The following is a 20,925-nucleotide window of genomic DNA, read 5'->3' on the forward strand; positions in this document are numbered from 1 at the left end:
TGAAAACTTCACAACACAAAACTTTAAACGAAAACTCGTGATAACATTAGCACAAGAAAACAAACTACCACCTCTTTTGGTACTGTAGCAAATTTGAATTCTATCTATATTGGTGTTGGGTTACTGTATTCTCACTTTTCCATGGCTAGTACCCCCCAATACTAACCATAGTTTCATCAATCCAGGCAACCAACTCAACAAAAATAGAATCTGTCAAAAACAGACTAGTCTGTAGCAATCTGTATACTTCGTATACTTCTGGTACCTCAAAAATTCTGAAACATTACGAATGCCAGGGCAAAAGGTATATCAATCAGCAGCAAAAGGAATCAACTCAAAAGCTCTTTCTGAATAAAAATTAAAAATCATCTCGTGAGCGAAAAGTTTTTGTCTTTTTCCAGCAGGATCAAACAACCATCACCAAGACTAGTCATAAAGGTTTTTCTTGGCTCAAACACAAAAAACCCAATCACAAAATAATTATGATGGTGTGTACGCAAAAAAAATAGAAAGAAAAAAGATAAATTCATTGGGTTGCCTCCCAACAAGCGCTATTGTTTAATGCCCTTAGCTAGGCATAAAAGCGATAGAATCACGTATCGTCGTCTTTGGTGCTCAAACCATAAGTGGCCCTCATCATGGATTCAGAAGGTAATCTTACTTTCTTTCTAGGAAAGTGTTCCATGCCCTTCTTAAAGGAAAGTGTTCCCTTCCTTCATATCGATGATAGCACCGATAGTCCTTAGGAAAGGTCTACCAAGAATAATAGGGCATGTAGCATTGTAATCAATGTCAAGCACAATGAAATCCACGGGTACATAGTTCCTATTTGAAATAATAAGAACATCATTGATCCTTCCCATGGGTTTCTTGACAGTAGAATCCGCAAGATGCAAATTAAGAGAACAGTCTTCAATCTTATTAAAACCCAGAACATCACATAAAGACTTTGGAATCGCGGAAACACTAGCACCCAAATTACACAAAGCATTGCATTCATAGTTTGTGATTTTGATTTTAATAGTAGGTTCCCACTCATCATGAAGCTTTCTAGGGATAGAGACTTCCAATTCAAGTTTATATTCAAGAGATTTTATCATAGCTTCGACGATATGATCGGTAAAGACCTTGTTTTTCCTATAAGCGTGTGGAGAGTTTAACATAGATTGCATCAAGGAAATGCATTCAATCAAGGAGCAACTATCATAATTGAATTCCTTGAAACCCAAGGTAGTAATTTCATTACTACTCAAAGTTTTAACATCTTCTACTCCACTTTCAATGCTTTTAACATCAAGATAGGTGGACTCCGAATCATTGGGGCGCTTTTCAACCAAAGTGGATTCATATCCAGCCCCATCATCATTGGATTTAACATAAGAAAAAAAGATTCAATGGGAGTCACACCAAGCACTTTAAGATCTTTGTGATTCTTATCACGAGAACACGCCTTTTTAAGCCATTCATGTCTAGCATGAATTTGGGCGGTTCTTTCTTTGCTCTCAATCATGGAAACACGCATAGCTTTCAAAGTCTCATCTATATTGATCTTGGGAGGAGCACATCTAACTTTCAAAGCATCAATATCACTAGACATTCTATCAACGCTTTTGGCCAAATCGTCAATTTTGAGTAGTTTTTCCTCTATGGACGCATTAAAAATCTTTTGTGAGTTGATAAACTCTTTGGTATTACTCTCTAGATCAGAGGGTAATATATTGTAATTTCCATGAGGATTGTTGTAGGAGTTTCCAAAGTTATTAGAGGAGTTACTAGGAAAAGGCCTAGGAACATAGTTTCCTCTAAAAGCATTGTTGTTGCCAAAATTATTCCTACCAACAAAATTAATGTCCAAGCTAGCGTTGCTACTCTCAATCAAAGAAGACAAGGGCATATCATTAGGATCTAAAGGAGAACTTATACTAGCAACCAAATTCATTAACTCATCCATCTTAGCACTCAACAAGTTAATTTCTTCTATTGTGTGTACCTTCTTACTAGTAGGTGACCTTTTCAGTGTGCCAGTGAGAGTAGTTCGTCATGATATTATCTAGGAGCTTTGTGGCTTCCCCTAACGTGATTCCCATGAATTTTCCACCTGAGGGGGTGTCCAAGATATTTCTAGAAGCAAAATTCAAGCCAGCGTAAAAGATTTGTATAATCATCCAAAGACTCAAGCCATGAGCGGGACAATTTCTAATCATCAATTTCATTCTCTCCCAAGATTGTGCAACATGTTCATGATCAAGTTGCTTGAAAATCATGATATCATTATGGAGAGAGATAATCTTAGCCGACGGAAAATACTTGGATATATAAGCATCTTTGCACTTGTCCCAAGAATCGATACTATTTTTGGGCAAAGAAGAAAACCAAGTTTTTGCGTGATCTCGCAACGAGAAAGGAAAAAGCTTCAATTTAATCACATCATTATTCACATGTTTCTTCTTCTGCATATCGCAAAGCTCAATGAAGGTATTGAGATGGGATGCGACATCTTCACTAGGAAGGTCGGAGAATTGCTCTTTCATAACAAGATTCAGCAAAGCGGCATTGATTTCATATGACTCCTCACTAGTGGCGGGAGCAATCGGAGTACCAATAAAATCATTATTATTAGTAATCGAGAAGTCACAAAGTTTGGTGTTTTCATTCATGGTGACTTCGGCAAGCAAGCAAGCACACAAGCGGACAAAGAGCAAGCGAGAAAAAGGGCAAACGAAAAGGCAAACGAAAAAGGCAAACGAAAGAGGCAAATTGGTGAAGTGGGGGAGAGGAAAACGGGAGGCAACTGGCAAACAAAGTAAATGCAAGAGATGAGTTCGCGACACCTACTTGGATGAGTTCTTTACTTGATCCTCCCCAGAAAGGGTGCCAGAAATTCTTCTGCTACGGCAACAAAAGTCCTTCCCCGGCAACGCCAGGAATTCTTCTTGCTACTTATCTTGTTTGCAACGGTTTTTCCCTTGAAGAGGAAAGGGTGATGCAGCACAGGAGCAGTAAGTATTTCTCTCAGTGTGAGAACCAAGGTATTAATCTAGTAGGAGAATCTTGTCAAGTCCAGAGTATGTGCGCAAACACAAAAGAGCTTGCACCCAACGCTATAAAGGGGTTGTCAATCCCTTCAAGATTGATTGCAAAGTGAGATCTGAAGGTGGAAAGTGCAACGGAGTAAAATGTGTAAGGCTGAAAATATGGTGTGGAGTAGACCCGGGGGCCATAGTGTTCACTAGAGGCTTCACTCAAAATAGCAAATAGCATGGTGGGTGAACAAATTACTGTCGAGCAATTGATGGAACCACGCAAAGTCATGACGATATCTAAGGCAATGATCATACATATATGCATCACGTCCGAGACAAGTAGACCAATACTTTCTGCATCTACTACTATTACTCCACACATCGACCGCTATCCAGCATGCATCTAGTGTATTGAGTTCATGACGAACAGAGTAAAGCCTTAAGCAAGATGACATGATGTAGAGGGATAATCTCAAACCAATGATGAAAACCCAATCTTTTTACCCTTGATGGCAACAACATGATGCGTGCCTCGCTACCCCTTCTATCACTGGGTGAGGTCACCACACGGTATGAACCCAAAACCAAGCACTTCTCCGATTGCAAGAATCATAGATCTAGTTGGCCAAACAAAACCCACAACTCGAAGAGAATTACAAGGATATGAAATCATGCATCAGAGAGATCAGAAGAAACTCAAATAAGATTCATAGATAATCTGATCATAAATCCACAATTCATCGGATCTCGTCAAACACACTGCAAAACAAGATTACATCAGATAGATCTCCATGAAGATCATGGAGAACTTTGTATTGAAGATCCAAGAGAGAGAAGAAGCCGTCTAGTTACTAGCTATAGACCCGTAGGTCTATGGTGAACTACTCACGCATCATCGGAGAGGTCATGGTGTTGATGAAGAAGCCCTCCGTATCCGAATCCCCCCTCCGGCAGGGCACTAGAACGTGCCCCAGATGGGATCTTGCGGAGACAGAAGCTTGCGGCGGCGGAAAAGTACTTTCGATGATCTCCTGATTTTTTATGGAATTTTTGGGGATATATAGGCGCAAAACCTAGGGAAAAGGAGCCTCAGGGAGCCCACAAGCCAAGGGGCCGCGGCCCCCCTGGCCGCGCCATGAGGGCTAGTGGGGTTCCTGGTGGCCCCTCCCTGTTTCTCCGGCTTCTCGATATTTTCTGTTCCTGAAAAAAATATTTTTGGCAGTTTTATTCCGTTTGGACTCTGTTCGAAATCCTATTCTGAAAGGGGTCAAGAACATGGAAAAAACAGGAACTGGCTCTTGACACTGAGTTAATAAGTTAGTCCCAAAGAAATATATAAAAGGCATGCAAAACATCCAAAGTTTGACAAGATAATAGCATGAAACCATCAAAAATTATAGATACGTTGGAGACGTATCACCGTCCGTTTGGCACTAGATCGGAACGGATCGTGGACGGATCACGGGATGGTTCGTGGGGCGGTTCGTGGGGCGGATCGAGGGACGTGAGGATGTTCCACTACATCAACCGCATTTCTTAACGCTTCCTGATGTGCGATCTACAAGGGCATGTAGATCCAAGTCTCCTCTCGTAGATGAACATCATCATGATAGGTCTTCGTGTGCGTAGGAAATTTTTTGTTTCCCGTGCAACGTTCCCCAACAGATAGATCATGCGTTTGACGAAGGACTTGGACCCGAAGACCCTGAAGACCCCGGATACCTAGCTAATCAAGGCAAGTAGCCCTTTGACCATGTGTGAGAAAATATTTTATGCATGGTTTTAAGATTAATCGGCGCACCCCAGCATGGTGTTTCCGATAGCTCCTCTAGAGCACTTGCATTGAACATGATCCTATAATCTATGAGGGTCATGTTGATAAAATGTTGACAAATAGATAGTAGTGTTATGCATAGAAAGAGCATGTGCATGATGATGGTAACACATATTTCATATCAAAGGTTTTACGAAAACCTTGTCGGGTGCCACTAATGCCTCAGGGTGATGATGTTGAGTTTGGGACCACTTGTGAAAGAAGTGGTGTACCGGAAATGTTTGTGTGAGTGGTTTCGAAACGGGATTAGATTTATGATGTGTCGACCGTCCCAACCTTCCATCTACGACCATGATACCCCTTTACGAGACATGGATTTGTTGATTACTTTGGTCGGTACTTGCAAAGAGGCCGCATTACTAGTGGCGGGAGTGTTATGGTCACTCTCGTGATGGGGTCGTACCAGGTAGGTCGACTCTGCCGTTTTTACGTGTTCCGGGCCCACCATTGGTCCCCGCATGGATGATACGGCCTGGAGTCGGTGCTCGTAAGACATACATCATGTGGGCTGGGTGCCAATTGATTGGACTCTTTGTCTAGTGTCGTCAGGGGAAAGGCAATGATCGGGTACTTACCTCGGGTATCTTATATACCGTGAGTCGTGGATGACACAGAAGTTTCCCGGATCTCGTGGGTACAACGTACGACCTCTGCAAAGTGTAAAACTATTCGAAAAGTTGTGTCCACGGTCAAGGACAGTTGGGTAATCCTGCTTAAACTACATCCAGTCGTTTCTGCATAAACCAAGTGTGTGTGTGTGTGTGTGTGTGTGTGTGTGTGGTGTGTGTGTGTTTAAAAGTGTTATCTTAAAGAGATGATAATGTCAAGTTCGGTGACTTGGTACAAAGGTGAACGTGAGGTGTTTAGCCTTCAACAGATATATTGATATTTGTAACATGTTCTTATGATTAGCATATACCTTATGATGCATATCCATACAAGTAAATGACCATGCTTATTCATCAGTAAAACTTGATTTCTGCAAAGGCTGCATATTACTTATTATCGTACCAACTACATTATCCACATCATGGGCTGTTTGCGAGTACATTCAAAGTACTCATTAGCTTGCCACTGGTTATATTATTGACCAGACATGGAGGAATCGGAGTACGGAGTAGAATTCGTCGTCGGGGATGGACACGCAAACTAGGACGCTTCCCAGTCAGAATGCTTGTGTAACGCCCAAGATGCGACCCTATCCTTAATTTGGCACGAGGGCCTCGTCAGGGATAGAAGCGCATCTCGTCGTTCGCAAGACTGGATATCGTTACAAGTACATGTACTGAAGAGAAGAGTATATGCAATTGTCTTACACTCGCCACAAGCTACATCAGAGTCACATCAATACAATACATAATCATCATGAAGAAGAGCAGGGTCCGACTACGGACGAAAACAAACGAGAAAAGAAGAACGACGTCCATCCTTGCTATCCCAGGCTACCGGCCTGGAACCCATCCTAGACCGATGAAGAAGAAGAAGAAGAAGAAGCAACTCCGAATGAACAATCAACGCGCTCGCGTCATGTAACCATTACATGTACCTGCAACTGGTGTTGTAGTAATCTGTGAGCCATAGGGGACTCAACAATCTCATTTCCAAAGGTATCAAGACTAGCAAAGCTTAATAGGTGAGATATGATTAAGTGGTGAGGCTGCAGCATAACGGACGTGAACTACTGATGATCAAATGAATGATCCTAAACACCTACTTACGTCAGACATAACCCCACTGTGTCCTCTATCGGAGAAGGAACTCGTGAAAGAGACAGTCACGGTTACGCACTCAATTGGTATATTTTAGTTAAGTTAACTTCAAGTTATCTAGAAACAGTGTTAAACAAAGTTTCCAGGTTGCCACATAACCGTGGGCACGGCTTTCCGAAAGATTTAACCCTACAGGGGTGCTCCAACTAGTCCATCACAAATTACCACAAGCCGCATAGAAATCCTCGATCACAAAGCTCGCGATCTCGTCGGACTCCTTAGTGGAAAACCACAACTCTGAGATTACCCAAAGCATCACCCAAATCCCGATGCACAAGACATTCGTCAAAGGTAAAACTAATCCAGCAAGGCCACCCGACATGTCGACGATCCCCATAGGAGCCGCGTATCTCATTCTCAAGACACGACGGATAAGCGAAGCGTACGGTGGCCTGATAACATCTCCCGAGTTGCCCCGGGTTGGCCCCGCACGGTACTATGTTTTGGACCAGCACCATCAGCACTGCCCCCCCCTATATTATGTAGAATTACTCCTTGGGTTCATGACGCCCTATGCTTTCAGTATTAACAGAATTATTATGTTGGGCAAATAGTACCAATGTGGGGCCTTGCCAGACCAGCTTTAATCTAAAACGAATTATCAAGGGGGTCCCCATAACAACCCCGATCGTGTTAGGAGTGCTCAATATGGAACATAACACCGGTAGCTGAAACTAAGGGGGCAAAGGTAGAACAAAACACCAGGCTAGAAAGGCCAAGCCTTCCACCTTTTACCAAGTATATAGGTGCATTAAATTAAATAGCATTAATATGGTGATATAACAAGGAAACCATGTTGTCACATGGAAGCAACTGCACCTGCAACTAGCAAAGCTAACACATGGTAAAGCAAGCGGTAACATAGCCAATCAGTCGTTTGCTCGGTTGTGAACAGGTTGAAGGTTTTCATAGCAATGTTGGGAGACTGATATTTAACAGGTGGTAGGCAACAAGACATAACGGTAGAAACGGTAATACTAGCATGGCAGTGATAGTAATGGTATATGGGGAAATGGTCATCTTGCCTGAGATCCCGCTTGGAAGAATAATGACTCCGTGAAGCAGACAAACCGATGTAGTCGAACGGGTCCTCACTTTCCGACTCGCTTGCGGAACTCTATCGAGACGAAGCAAACCGGAAACAAGAATCAACACACGATATACACCACACGATGCACAACACATATGATGCATGAACGGATGAAAATATGCAAGACATGGCATGGCAATTCACAACAATCAAAAACTACACATTAAGTGAAGTTCAATATGCAACTAGTTGCATATTGACGAAACTCCACACACTAATTATTTAGTTCTATCCTGATTAGGTACACGGCAATATTAAATGTTGTTAAACATGGCAATAGGTGAAGCGTAATTAAACTACATATGTAGGCATTTTAAATGAGGTCGGAAACGACATATAGCATCTCCGAGATGACCTCATACGTTAATTTATAATTCTGTCCATATCTGAACTAACATGTTTTAATATTTGTTAAATAGAAAAATAAATAGGTTCACTTGATTCTACGTGTCGTTACAATCAATTTACACATATAGGACATCTCCAACGGAGTTACGGTTCCAAATATACAAACACCACAAGATATGATGGCATGCATGCAATATGTGTGCAACGACAGTCACAAGCATCTCAAAACATACAACCAGCAAGATAATATGAAACTACACGAGATTCTAAGCAAGTTTCATATAGGACACGATCAAAACAAAGCAACGGTTCAACAACTACGAGCTAAACAAGAAATAGACATAATCTGCCAAAATCAGCCACATAGCATTTTCTACACCCCCACAACTACGAGCTGCATAATTCCAATATGCTCAACCAAGGCATGATACGATAGAGGGCAAGATGCACTACAACGTACTACCAATAACATTTAGCATGGAAGCATGGATCACTAGGAAAAGAACTAACAAAATGGTTGCTCACACGAAGTTTCAGACTTAGTGAAAATATCAGTTTATGACAGTGCAGTTTTCGATCTGAAGGCATATTAACAACAACAAAACTATATGCTACAGGACTCCAAATGGCATGAAAATTGAAAGCATGCTAGAGAATGCTAAAGTCTACAACTAACTTTATTGCACCAACCTCAAAAGACCTACAGGTCACGAGATAAACTCATGCAAAGACAACAACAAAATATAACATATTTCAGACTTAGAAATATTTCAGCATCTCTAAAACAACATTATTTTCCAGCAAGTTGAGAGCAAGCAAACTACACCTAAACATGGATTTCTATTGCAACGAAAATTACGAGGGGCTAGCCTACACATCCAGGGGCATATCTCTAGTTGACAACTCCTTCATATCATGCACGGATTAAATCCCACAAAATAAACAAAAGGGCAACATTGCAAAATATCACGCGCACTAACTTGCTCAAAAGTTAAAACTAAATGCAAAGTTAAATTCTATTGATTTTTCAACCCCGGAAACATATATAACATGCGGGGTTGCAAAAATAAAATAACGCCACACGAATATGCGAGAACATGTCCTAAACACGATATAATACACTAGCGATGGAACCTACATGCAAAAAAAGACAAACAACTACACTAAAATACATGGAAAAAGCTCCCTAAAATCATGAGCGTTTAAACTACGGGGTTTGAGCAATCCAGACATGCACGAACATAAACACGGGATAAGCAACCTATTAGGACAACACGTAAAACTAGGCATATGGAAAGTCAAACTAATTCAGACATGCATGCAAGTTGCAAAATAATAATCTACACAGAAAACTACACAAGTTTCATATACAATATGTCGCGATCCGATACACGGTTAATAAACTACGGGCGTTTGAAATATCTATATATTTCCTGAAATAATAATTCACAGAAAATTCCTAAAATACTAAACGGGCCAAACTGTGGGCGTAGGATAATAAAAAAGGTGCCTAGGGCGGGGGATAGAGGAAGCAGGGGGTGCTCACCTCGTGGGCCTGGCCCAGGAGAAGAGGAGACACCTCGGCGCGCTGACTGGGCCGGCTCGGGTCAACGGGGGTTGATGGGCCGCGGCCGCGCGCTGGGCCTGGCCACCTGGCCCAGCTACTGGCGAGGGCTGGCGCCCGTGCGCGGGCGAGCGAGATGCCTCGTCTCTCTCCCGAGCGGGAGCTAGAGGCGGCGGCGGCGTTTAGCCCGGCGAGGCAGGGTTCCGGCGACGGATGGAGATGGTTCCCCGGACCGGATCTGGCCGGATCCGGCCGGCGACACCCTTGGGGTGACGGCGCGGCGGCAGTGAGGCGGGGTGGCGGCTGCTGCAGGTTGTGGGCTGCAACCGGAGGAGCTCGGGAAGGAGGCTGCGATGGGAAGTCGGCAGGAGGCGGATCCGGGCGGCGGCTGCACACCGGCGACGGGGCACGGGTTCCCGGCGGCGAAGGGGCGAGGCTCCGGTGGAGCTCGGGAGGAGTTCCTCCAGGGCTCGGGGAAGCTGCGGGTGCCTCAGGCTCCAAGCGGTGGCGGCGGATCCGGGACCAGTCGGGCCTCGGATGGGTTGCATGGGCCGGCGGCGCTAGGGAGGAGAGAGGAGGGAGGTTGGCTGCGCAAGGGTTAGGTGGGGCGCGGATTTCGAGGAAGAGAGAGGGTGAGGGGCTAGATTAGGTTGGTGGGGTTGTTTAAATAGGGAAGGGGGCTAGGTTTAGCAGTTTTTCGCCCCGGTTTGAACCGTGCGATCAGAATCGAACGATCTCGAACGCAGGACCGGCTAAGTGGCCATGTAGAGTAGGTTAGCCAGAGATGAGAGGGAAAACGGGCAACTGACAACATAATTTTAAAAATAAAAAAACGTCCGATGATAACCGAATACGGTGTCGCTACGGTCGACCGTTCGGGCACCAGACGGACTCCGATTGCGACGAAATTTGCACGCAGCCTACCTATAACTAAATAAGACCGCACGTCAAGTTTCAACCCAATTAGAGAATGTTTTACACACACTTTTAAAAATAGGATTGAAACGACGCCGCGGACGCATGCGTGTGTGGTTGGGCTCAGAACGGGCAACAACGAAAATAGAGAGAACCGGCAACTAACAACGGATGCAGGTTTTGAAAACTGGCGGCAACGGGATGCCGATGCGATGCAGATGATGCAAATGATGCGATGATGATGCGACAAAGAAAATAAGCCACACGACGAAAACAGAATTAAAGGGGAATCATCTAGAACGTCGGTCTCGGGCTGTCATAACTCTCCTACACTACAAGAGGATCTCGACCCGAGATCCAAGAATGAACGGGAAGAGGATGAAAAAAAAGAGGTAAAACTTAGTCGCTTCTTTGAGAAACGAGTGAAGCCAACGATCCTTGAAGGTTGCAAAGAGATGAGGAATGATATGATAACAAGCAAGAATTCACGGGAAATTTTGGTAGCACTTCGATAGGAAAAGGGGATAAAAAATTCGATAAGATAGGAGAACTGGACAAGATTCACAACAAACAACTAAATTGAGAAGCAAGGAACCAACATGATCTTGTCAGAACAAGATGATAGACTGAAGAGAGCAACATCACAAGTCCTCCGTTAGAAAGAATAGAAACTAGCTCTTGGCAAGAAAAGATCAAAGAAGAAATTGAGAGCTACTACCACTAGAATCTTGAAGAACACCTTGAAACAAAGAATTGATATCATGAGCCATTCTGGAAGAAGAATCCAAAACACTATGAACAAGAATAAGAATTATGTTATGCTTATCCTTCATCAAGTTTAATTGATGACAAGCAACGGATTTAGCGTACCGCTTATTCTTTTAGAAATGATTGAGGAGAGATATGAGCACAAACTTGAAGAAGTCTTGAAGGAGACACCGGTAAGAATTGGATTGAATGGGGGTAACAAGAATGAATGGAGATACATGAGTACGAAAAGATCATGAGCCACCTAACAGAAAACTGAACAAGGCACCAAAATAATTGAGAGAAAACGAGGGGACAACAATTGAGAAGAATTGAGGATGAAAGCTGAAAGGTGAGAACGAAGAAATCTTCTAAAATGATGGCCTTTGGAGGATCGAGAATGAAAACAATTCAGAAATGCACCAGATAGCAAGAAATGAATCACTCATGATCGGGAACAATTCAAGATGATGCCACAATGCTGAAAGCTGAATCTCCAAGAGAATGGAGCAAGATTTGAGAGAAACACCCCTTCGGTCTTCAAAGGAGAGAATGATGACAAGAACACCACCAAGAACTACTGAGCCACTCCGGAATAATGAAGAATGAAAGGTTGAGCCAAACATGAGAATTAATTCAAATTGATCTTGGAGAAGAGATTTGACTGATGAAATTCATACTTACGTCATAGTTGAAAAGAATTAGAGATCTCCGGAAAAGGTTACAAGAGCCAGAAAAGATCTTGGGAATGGGTTATGGGCCCACTGAAAGAAACCACCGTTGAAAAGATTTCTTAGAAGGAGATACATTGCACCGGTATAAAGAAAACTTGATGAGGTTGAGAACCTCGAAATAATAGAAAGGATTGAAAACAAGAAACTTCTGAGATAACTTCAGCACTCCGGATAGAAAAGACACGAATGAATAATGATAAGAGTTGAATAAGAATTTTCAACATGGGAGAGAATTACAAGGATGAAAAGGATATGATGAACACGGATAGCTGAATTGAATTCACCGAAAAAATCACAAGAATGAATAAAGATGAACATGAAGCTCCTGAGAATGTTCACAATGAATCACCGGATAGGAGAGAAAACAAAAAGATAGCGGAAGCTATAATGAAATGGAATACACTTGGATGAAATCCAATCACTGAAGAAAAAGAGGCGGGAGGGCGGGGAAACAAAGACAACATGGGACAGATGAGACAACTCCGGAAAGACAAGAGAGATTGATGTCGCAAAATTTGAAAAGGATAGGATTCACTTGAATAGAAGCACACCGGTTGAAATATAATTGACATGACGACTCCGGTTGAAAGATTTGATAAGACAACTTGATTTGAGCAAAAGAATCAGCATTCCCATAAAATATGAGAACACCTCTTGGAAGGATATGAATTCACCACTTGACATTGAAGCAACTCGAGTTACCATATTCCAACAAAAAAGGGTGAGGCTTATGAAACAAGCCATAACAAACTCATGAGAGAGATTCCGCTCGATATTTTCATGGACAGGATCGCACGGGCTCGATCCTTACAGTAGCCATCCTGCGCAAGGCAGTGCACATGACATACGAAGCATCCCCGAGTCGTAGCAAGCTACAAGGACTCTTTAAGACACAACGAGAACCGCTGTAAGTCGACAATGAACAAACGAATCCACTAGATGTCAAACCCCAACCTAACATCATGCATCTGTTGGAAGATTGTCCTATAAGAAACTACTTGAATTCCCACCTAAGAACTCCCGAAATCTCTGGTCATGCAATCTGGTCCAGGAATACAAGGAGTAATATACCACTCAACTCCTATACTAACCCGTCCAGTGTATCACATCTGTCAACACATAACCAGAATCTCGGAACTTCATCTATTTCACACCCTCGTAATCACAACGATACTAAGTATGGCGATACATCCGGAACTCTGTGCACCAGTACTAGCGAAGCGAGACTCCTCTCGCCTCTACTGGTATTGAAGCAATTTTGAACATCCTTCGTCCTGAGATACTAAGAAATCTGAATGATAACGATGTGCTCGAGAATCCCATGGAGCTCAACTCACCGAAAGAAATCAAGTCACATAGGAGGCACCAAGATAGAACTCCGTCACATCGACATCATATAGATTCCAAAAATATCCACGTGATCCTAAAAACAATTTGAGTGAGAAGAGGAGTAGAATTGAAATTTCCTAAGTCGTGAACCTCACCAGAGCATAGAAGAGGAGAAAAAAGAATCCTACTCTCCGATATATAACTAGACTCAAAGTAATTTTTCACTAGACTTGACTTGGCCAAGTTCGATCAATCAAGGGGACTCCTAGGTCGGTACTGCTCTGATACCAACTTGTAAAGCCCAAGATGCGACCATATCCTTAATTTGGCACGAGGGCCTCGTCAGGGATAGAAGCGCATCTCGTCGTTTCGCAAGAATAGATATCCTTACAAGTACATGTACTGAAGAGAAGAGTATATGGAATTGGCTTACACTCGCCACAAGCTACATCAGAGTCACATCAGTACAATACATAATCATCATGAAGAAGAGTAGGGTCCGACTACGGACGAAAATAAACGAGAAAAGAAGAACGACGTCCGTGCTTGCTATCCCAGGCTGCCGGCCTGGAACCCATCCTAGATCGATGAAGAAGAAGAAGTGGCAGAAGCAACTCCAAATGAACAATCAACGCGCTCGCGTCAAGTAACCAGTACCTGTACCTGCAACTGGTGTTGTAGTAATCTGTGAGCCACAGGGGACTCAGCAATCTCATTTCCAATGGTATCAAGACTAGGAAATCTTAATAGGTGAGATATGATTAAGTGGTGAGGCTGCAGCACGCTACTAAGTATATGTGAGGTGGCTAACTTACGAGTACAAGAAATAAGAGGGGGATGAACTAGGCATAACGGACGTGAACTACTGATGATCAAATGAATGATCCTGAACACCTACTTACGTCAGACATAACCCCACCGTGTCCTTGATCGGAGAAGGAACTCGCGAAAGAGACAGTCACGGTTACGCACTCAGTTGGCATATTTTAATTAAGTTAACTTCAAGTTATCTACAACCAGTGTTAAACAAAGTTTCCACATTGCCACATAACCGTGGGCACGACTTTCCGAAAGATTTAACCCTACAGGGGTGTTCCAACTAGTCCATCACAAATTACCACAAGCCGCATAGAAATCCTCGATCACGAAGCTCGCGATTTCGTCGGACTCCTTAGTGGAAAACCTCAACTTTGAGATTACCCAAAGCATCACCGGAATCCCGATGCACAAGACATTCGTCAAAGGTAAAACTAATCCAGCAAGGCCACCCGACGTGTCGACGATCCCGATAGCAGCCGCGTATCTCGTTCTCAGGACACGACGGATAAGCGAAGCGTACGATGGCCTGATAGACATCTCCCGAGTTACCCCGGGTTGGCCCCTCACAGTGCTCTATTTTGGACCAGCACCATCAGCATTGGCCCTCCCTGTATTATGTAGAATTACTCCTCAGGTTCATGACACCCTATGCTTTCAGTATTAACAGAATTATTATGTTGGGCAAATAGTACCAATGTTGGGCCTTGCCAGACCAACTTTAATCTAAAACGAATTATCAAGGAGGTCCCCATAACAACCCCGATCGTGTTAGGAGTGCTCAATTATGGAAGATGACACCGGTAGCCGAAACTAAGGGGGCAAAGGTGGAACAAAACAGCAGGCTAGAAAGGCCAAGCCTTCCACCTTTTACCAAGTATATAGGTGCATTAAATGAAATAGCATTAATATGGTGATATAACAAGGAACCCATGTTGTCACATGGAAGCAACTGCACCTGCAACTAGCAACGCTAACACATGGTAAAGCAAGTAGTAACATAGCCAATCAGTGGTTTGCTAGGTTGTGAACAGGTTGAAGGTTTTCATGGCAATGTTGGGAGGCTGATATTTAACAGGTGGTAGGCAAAAAGACATAACGATAGAAACGGTGATACTAGCATGGCAGTGATAGTAATGGTATCTGGGGAAATGGTCATCTTGCCTGAGACCCCGCTTGGAAGAAGAATGACTCCGTGAAGCAGACGAACCGATGTAGTCAAACGGGTCCTCACTTTCCGACACGCTTGCGGAACTCTATCGAGACAAAGCAAACCGAAAACAAGAATCAACACACGATATACACCACACGATGCACAACACATATGATGCATGAACGGATGAAAATATGCAAGCCATGGCATGGCAATTGACAACAATCAGACACTACACATTAAGTGAAGTTCAATATACAACTAGTTGCATATTGACGAAACTCCACACACTAATTATTTAGTTCTATCCCGATTAGGTACACGACAATATTAAATGTTGTTAACCATGGCAAGAGGTGAAGCGTAATTAAACTACCTATGTAGGCATTTTAAATGAGGTCAGAAACGACATATAACATCTCCGAGATGACCTCTTACGTTAATTTATAATTGTGTCCATATCTGAACTAACATGTTTTAATATTTGTTAAACAGAAAAATAAATAGGTTCATGTGATTCCACGTGTCGTTACAATCAATTTACACATAGAGAACATCTCCAACGGAGTTACGGTTCAAAATATACAAACACCGCAAGATATGATGGCATGCATGCAATATGTGTGCAACGATAGTCACGGGCATCTCAAAACATACAACCAGCAAGATAATATGAAACTACACGAGATTCTAAGCAAGTTTCATATAGGACACGATCAAAACGGAGCAACCGTTCAACAACTACGAGCTAAACAAGAAATAGGCATAATCTGCCAAAATCAGCCACATAGGATTTTCTACACCCACAACTATGAGATACATAATTCCAATATGCTCAACCAAGGCATATTAACAGAAGCAAAACTATATGCTACATGACTCCAAATGGCATAAAAATTGAAAGCATGCTAGAGAATCCTAAAGTCTACGACTAACTCCATTGCACCAACCTCAAAAGAGATACATGTCACCAGATAAACTCATGCAAAGAGAGCAACAAAATATAACAGATTTCAGACTTAAAAATATTTCAGCATCTCTAAAACAACATTATTTTCTAGCAAGTTGAGAGCAAGCAAACTACACCTAAACATGGATTTCTATTGCAACCAAAATTACCAGGGGCTAGCCTACACATCCAGAGGCATATCTCTAGTTGACAACTCCTTCATATCATGCACGGATTAAATCCCACAAAATAAACAAAAGGGCAACATGACAAAATATCACGCGCACTAACTTGCTCAAAAGTTAAAACTAAATGCACAGTTAAATTCTATGGATTTTTCTACCCCAGAAACATATATAACATGTGGGGTTGCAAAAATAAAATAACGCCACATGAATATGCGAGAACATGTCCTAAACACGATATAATACACTAGCGACGGAACTTACATGGCAAAAAATACAAACAACTACACTAAAATACATGGAAAAAGGTCCCTAAAATCATGAGCATTTAAATTACGGGGTTTGAGCAATCCGGACACGCACGAAAATAAACACAGGATAAGCAACCTATTAGGACAGGACGCAAAACTAGGCATATGGCAAGTCAAACTAATTCAAACATGCATGCAAGTTGCAAAACAATAATCTACGTGGAAAACTACACAAGTTTCATATACAATATGTCGCGATCCGATACATGGTTAATAATCTACGGGCGTTTGAAATATCTATATATTTCCTGAAATAATAATTCACAGAAAATTCCTAAAATACTGAACAGGCCAAACTGTGGGCGCAGGATACTAAAAAAGGTGTCTAGGGCGGGGGATAGAGGCAGGAGGGGGGTGCTCATCTCACGGGCCTGGCCCAGGAGAAAAGGAGGCAGCTCGGTGAGCTGACTGGGTCGGCTTGGGTCAACGGGGGTTGATGGGCCGCGGCAGCGCGCTGGGCCTGGCCAGCTGGCCCAGCTGCTGGCGAGCGCTGGCGCCCACGCGCGGGCAAGCGAGACGCCTCGTCTCTCGCCCGAGCGGGAGCCAGAGGTGGCGGCGGCGTTGACCCCGGCGAGGCAGGGCTCCGGGGACGGCTGGAGATGGTTCCCCGGACCGGATCTGGCCGGATCCGGCCGACGGCACCCTTGGGGCGGCGGCGCGGCGACAGTGAGGCAGGGCGGTGGCTGCTGCAGGTTGGGGGCTTCGACGGGAGGACCTCGGGAGGAGGCTGCGACGGGAAGCCGGCAGGAGGCGGATCCGGGCGGCGGTTGCGCACCGGCGGCGGGGCACGGGTTCCCGGCGGCGGAGGGGCGAGGCTCCGGTGGAGCTCGGGGAAGCTGCGGGAGCCTCGGGCTCCAAGCGGCGGTGGCGGATCCGGGCCCAGGCGGGCCTCGGATGGGCTGCGCGGGCCGGCAGCGCTCGGGAGGAGAGAGAAGGGAGGTTGGCTGCGCTAGGGTTAGGTGGGGGCGCGGATTTCGAGGAAGAGAGAGGGTGAGGGGCTAGATTAGGTAGGTGGGGCTGTTTAAATATGGAAGGGGGCTAGATTTAGCAGTTTTTTGCTCCGGTTTCAACCGTGCGATCGAAATCGAACGATGTCGAACACGGGACGGGCTAAGTGGCCATGTAGAGTAGGTTAGCCGGAGATGAGAGGGAAAACGGGCACCCGGCAACATAATTTTAAAACATCGAAAAACGTCCGATGATAACCGAATACGGTGCCACTACGGTCGATTGTTCGGGCACCAGACGGACTCCGATTGCGACGAAATTTGGCAGGCGGCCTATCTATAACTAAATAATACCGCACATCTAGTTTTAACCCAATCAGAGAAAGTTTTATACACACTTTTAAAAACAGGATTCAAACGACGTCGCGGGCGCGTGCGTGTGTGGTTGGGCTCAGAACGGGCAAAGACGAAACGGAGAGAACCGTCAACTAACAACGGATGCAGGTTTTGAAAACTGGTGGCAACGGGATGCCGATTCTATGCGGATGATGCGAATGATGCGATGATGATGTGACAAATAAAATTATCCACACGCCGAAAACGGAATAAAAGGGGAATCTTCTGGAATGTCGGTCTCGGGCTGTCACAGCGTATCGGTTAAGGATGATGGCATGGGTTCCCGTTTACTACCAAGTTTTCTGCTAAGCAGATGTGTTGGTGTGATTAGCCTTCTAGGCCCTATCTATGTAAGGCTTGACCCTGATGGTCATTTGTGGTATCAAACGGTATGTATGGATGTAAGACTCTTATTATTCAGTTTCTGTGCGTTCGGTGAGCATTGATCTCTGGGATCATTGAGCATGTTCATTCGGCGATCTCGACTAGTAAGTCGGGGTCCCCACAGAGCTGGTATTAGAGCCATCCTGACTGTAGGAAGCCTTAGGTAGCATGGACGATAGCCGAGACGAATAGCACACTTAGCCCTTACACTTGAGATTTTGTACACCCTACTACCATTTCATACCATCCACAAATTTCTAACCCTCTCCTAAAAACGTTGTAGATGGCCGTCATACCTGACACGCTTCTAGAGACTGGCTTTCCCCTACTCTTGGAAGATAGCTTGGAGAGGTGTCAAGTACGCCGCACACCCATGTTTATGTACCAGGAGCACTGGGTCAATGCGTTCTTTGAAGAACCACAAATGGAGAATCTGGAGTTGGCAGTGTAGACAGCAGTACGAGAGGCGCTCATGCATCTCCGCGATATCCTTCCCGAGAGGGCCAAGAAGCCGGCTACTCGTCACCTACCTTTTGTTAAGAACGGGCTTGACGGGAGCTGGACACTCAGCCTATCCCTCAAAGACGGGACGCCACTCAGGTTTCAGACCTACTACAGCCTCTCCGCCGACACCCTAACTCACCTTCTGATCAAGGAACCCGTGACGCTCTGATAACCCACAAGTATAGGGGATCGCAACAGTTTTCGAGGGTAGAGTATTCAACCCAAATTTGTTGGTTGGCCAAAGGGGAAGCGAAAGAATATTCTCAAGTATTAGCAGCTGAGTTTGTCAGATTCAACCACACCTAAAAGATTAGTGTCTACAATCAAAGTATCAGTAGCAAAGTAGTATGATAGCAACGGTGCGAGAAACGATCTGTTGACGGCACACTATTCCTAACTGTTGTATCAATGGCGCCAGTAGGTTGCACGTGAGCGGGTAACTATTCTTCCCCGACAATAATGTCGGAAAAGGATATTGCAACAAGTAACAACGAAGTAGCAAGGAATAGCAGTAGCAGCAAAGTAACAGCAGTAGCAACAGTAGCAGCAAAGTGGCCCGATCCCTTTTGTAGCAAGGGACAAGCCTAGACAAAGTAACATAGCAAGGACCACTAGTAAAAGACTCGTAGGTAGTGGATTGGTGATGGATGAGTATTACGGATGTGATTCATCATGTAACAGCTATAACACGGAGAGATATGTGACTAGCTCCCGTTCGTCAATCTAATGTAGGCATGTATTCCGTATGTAGGCATACGTGCTTAGGGAAAAGAACTTGCATGACATCTATTGTCCATCTCTCCCGTGGCAGCGGGGTCCTAATGGAAACTACGGGATATTAAGGTTATCCTTTTAATAAAGAACCGGACCAACGCATTAACACGCGGTGAATACATGAACTCCTCATATTATGGTCATCTTCGGGAGTGGTTCCGGCTATTGTCACTCCGGGGTTGTCGGGTCATAACACATAGTAGGTGACTACAACTTGCAAGATAGGATCTCAAACACACATATATTGGCGACAACATAATAGGTTCAAATCTGAAATCATGGCACCCGGGCCCTAGTGACAAGCATTAAGCATAGCCAAGTAGTAGCAACATCAATCTAGAACATAGTGGATACTAGGGATCAATCCCTGTCAAAACTAACTCGATTACATGATAGATCTCATCCAACTCATCACCGTCCAGCAAGCCTACGATGAGGTTACTCACGATCGATGAAGAGAATCATGGAATTGGCGATGGAGGAAGGTTGATGATGACGATGGCAACGATCTCCCCTCTCCGGAGCCCAAAACGGACTCCAGATATGCCCTCTAGATGAAGAACAGGAGGTGGCGGTGCCTCCGTATCGTAAAACGCGATGCAACCTTCTCTCTGATCTTTTCCGAGCGAGACGGAAGATATAGAGCTGAGTTTGGGGGCGGTGGTGCCACGTGGGCCCCACAAGCCCTCACGGCGCGGCCTAGGGGGTGGCCGCGGCCTGTGGGCTTGTGGCCCACTGGCACGCCCCCTCCGGTGGATCTTTGCGAAGGTATTTTTCTTTTATTCCAGAAAAATTCTCCGTAAATTTTCTGGACATTCCAAGAACTTTTACTTCTGCACAAAAACAACACCATGGCAATTTTGCTAAAAACAACGTTAGTCCGGGTTAGTTCCATTCAAATCATGAAAATTAGAGTCCAAAACAAGGGCAAAAGAGTTCTGAAAAGTAGATACGACGGAGACGTATCAACTCCCCCAAGTTTAAAGCCTTGCTTGTCCTTAAGCAATTCAGTTGACAAACTGAAAGAGACAAAAGAAAAACTTTGACGAACTCTGTTTGATCTTGTTGTTGCAACTATGTCTAACTCATAACCAGAATTTCAGCAAGATCACAAGCAAACCACATAAGAAAATGACATCTAGGTCTCACGGTA

This window comes from Hordeum vulgare, chromosome 6H (genome assembly GCF_904849725.1).
Source record: "Hordeum vulgare subsp. vulgare chromosome 6H, MorexV3_pseudomolecules_assembly, whole genome shotgun sequence".
NCBI classification, from domain to species: domain Eukaryota; kingdom Viridiplantae; phylum Streptophyta; class Magnoliopsida; order Poales; family Poaceae; genus Hordeum; species Hordeum vulgare.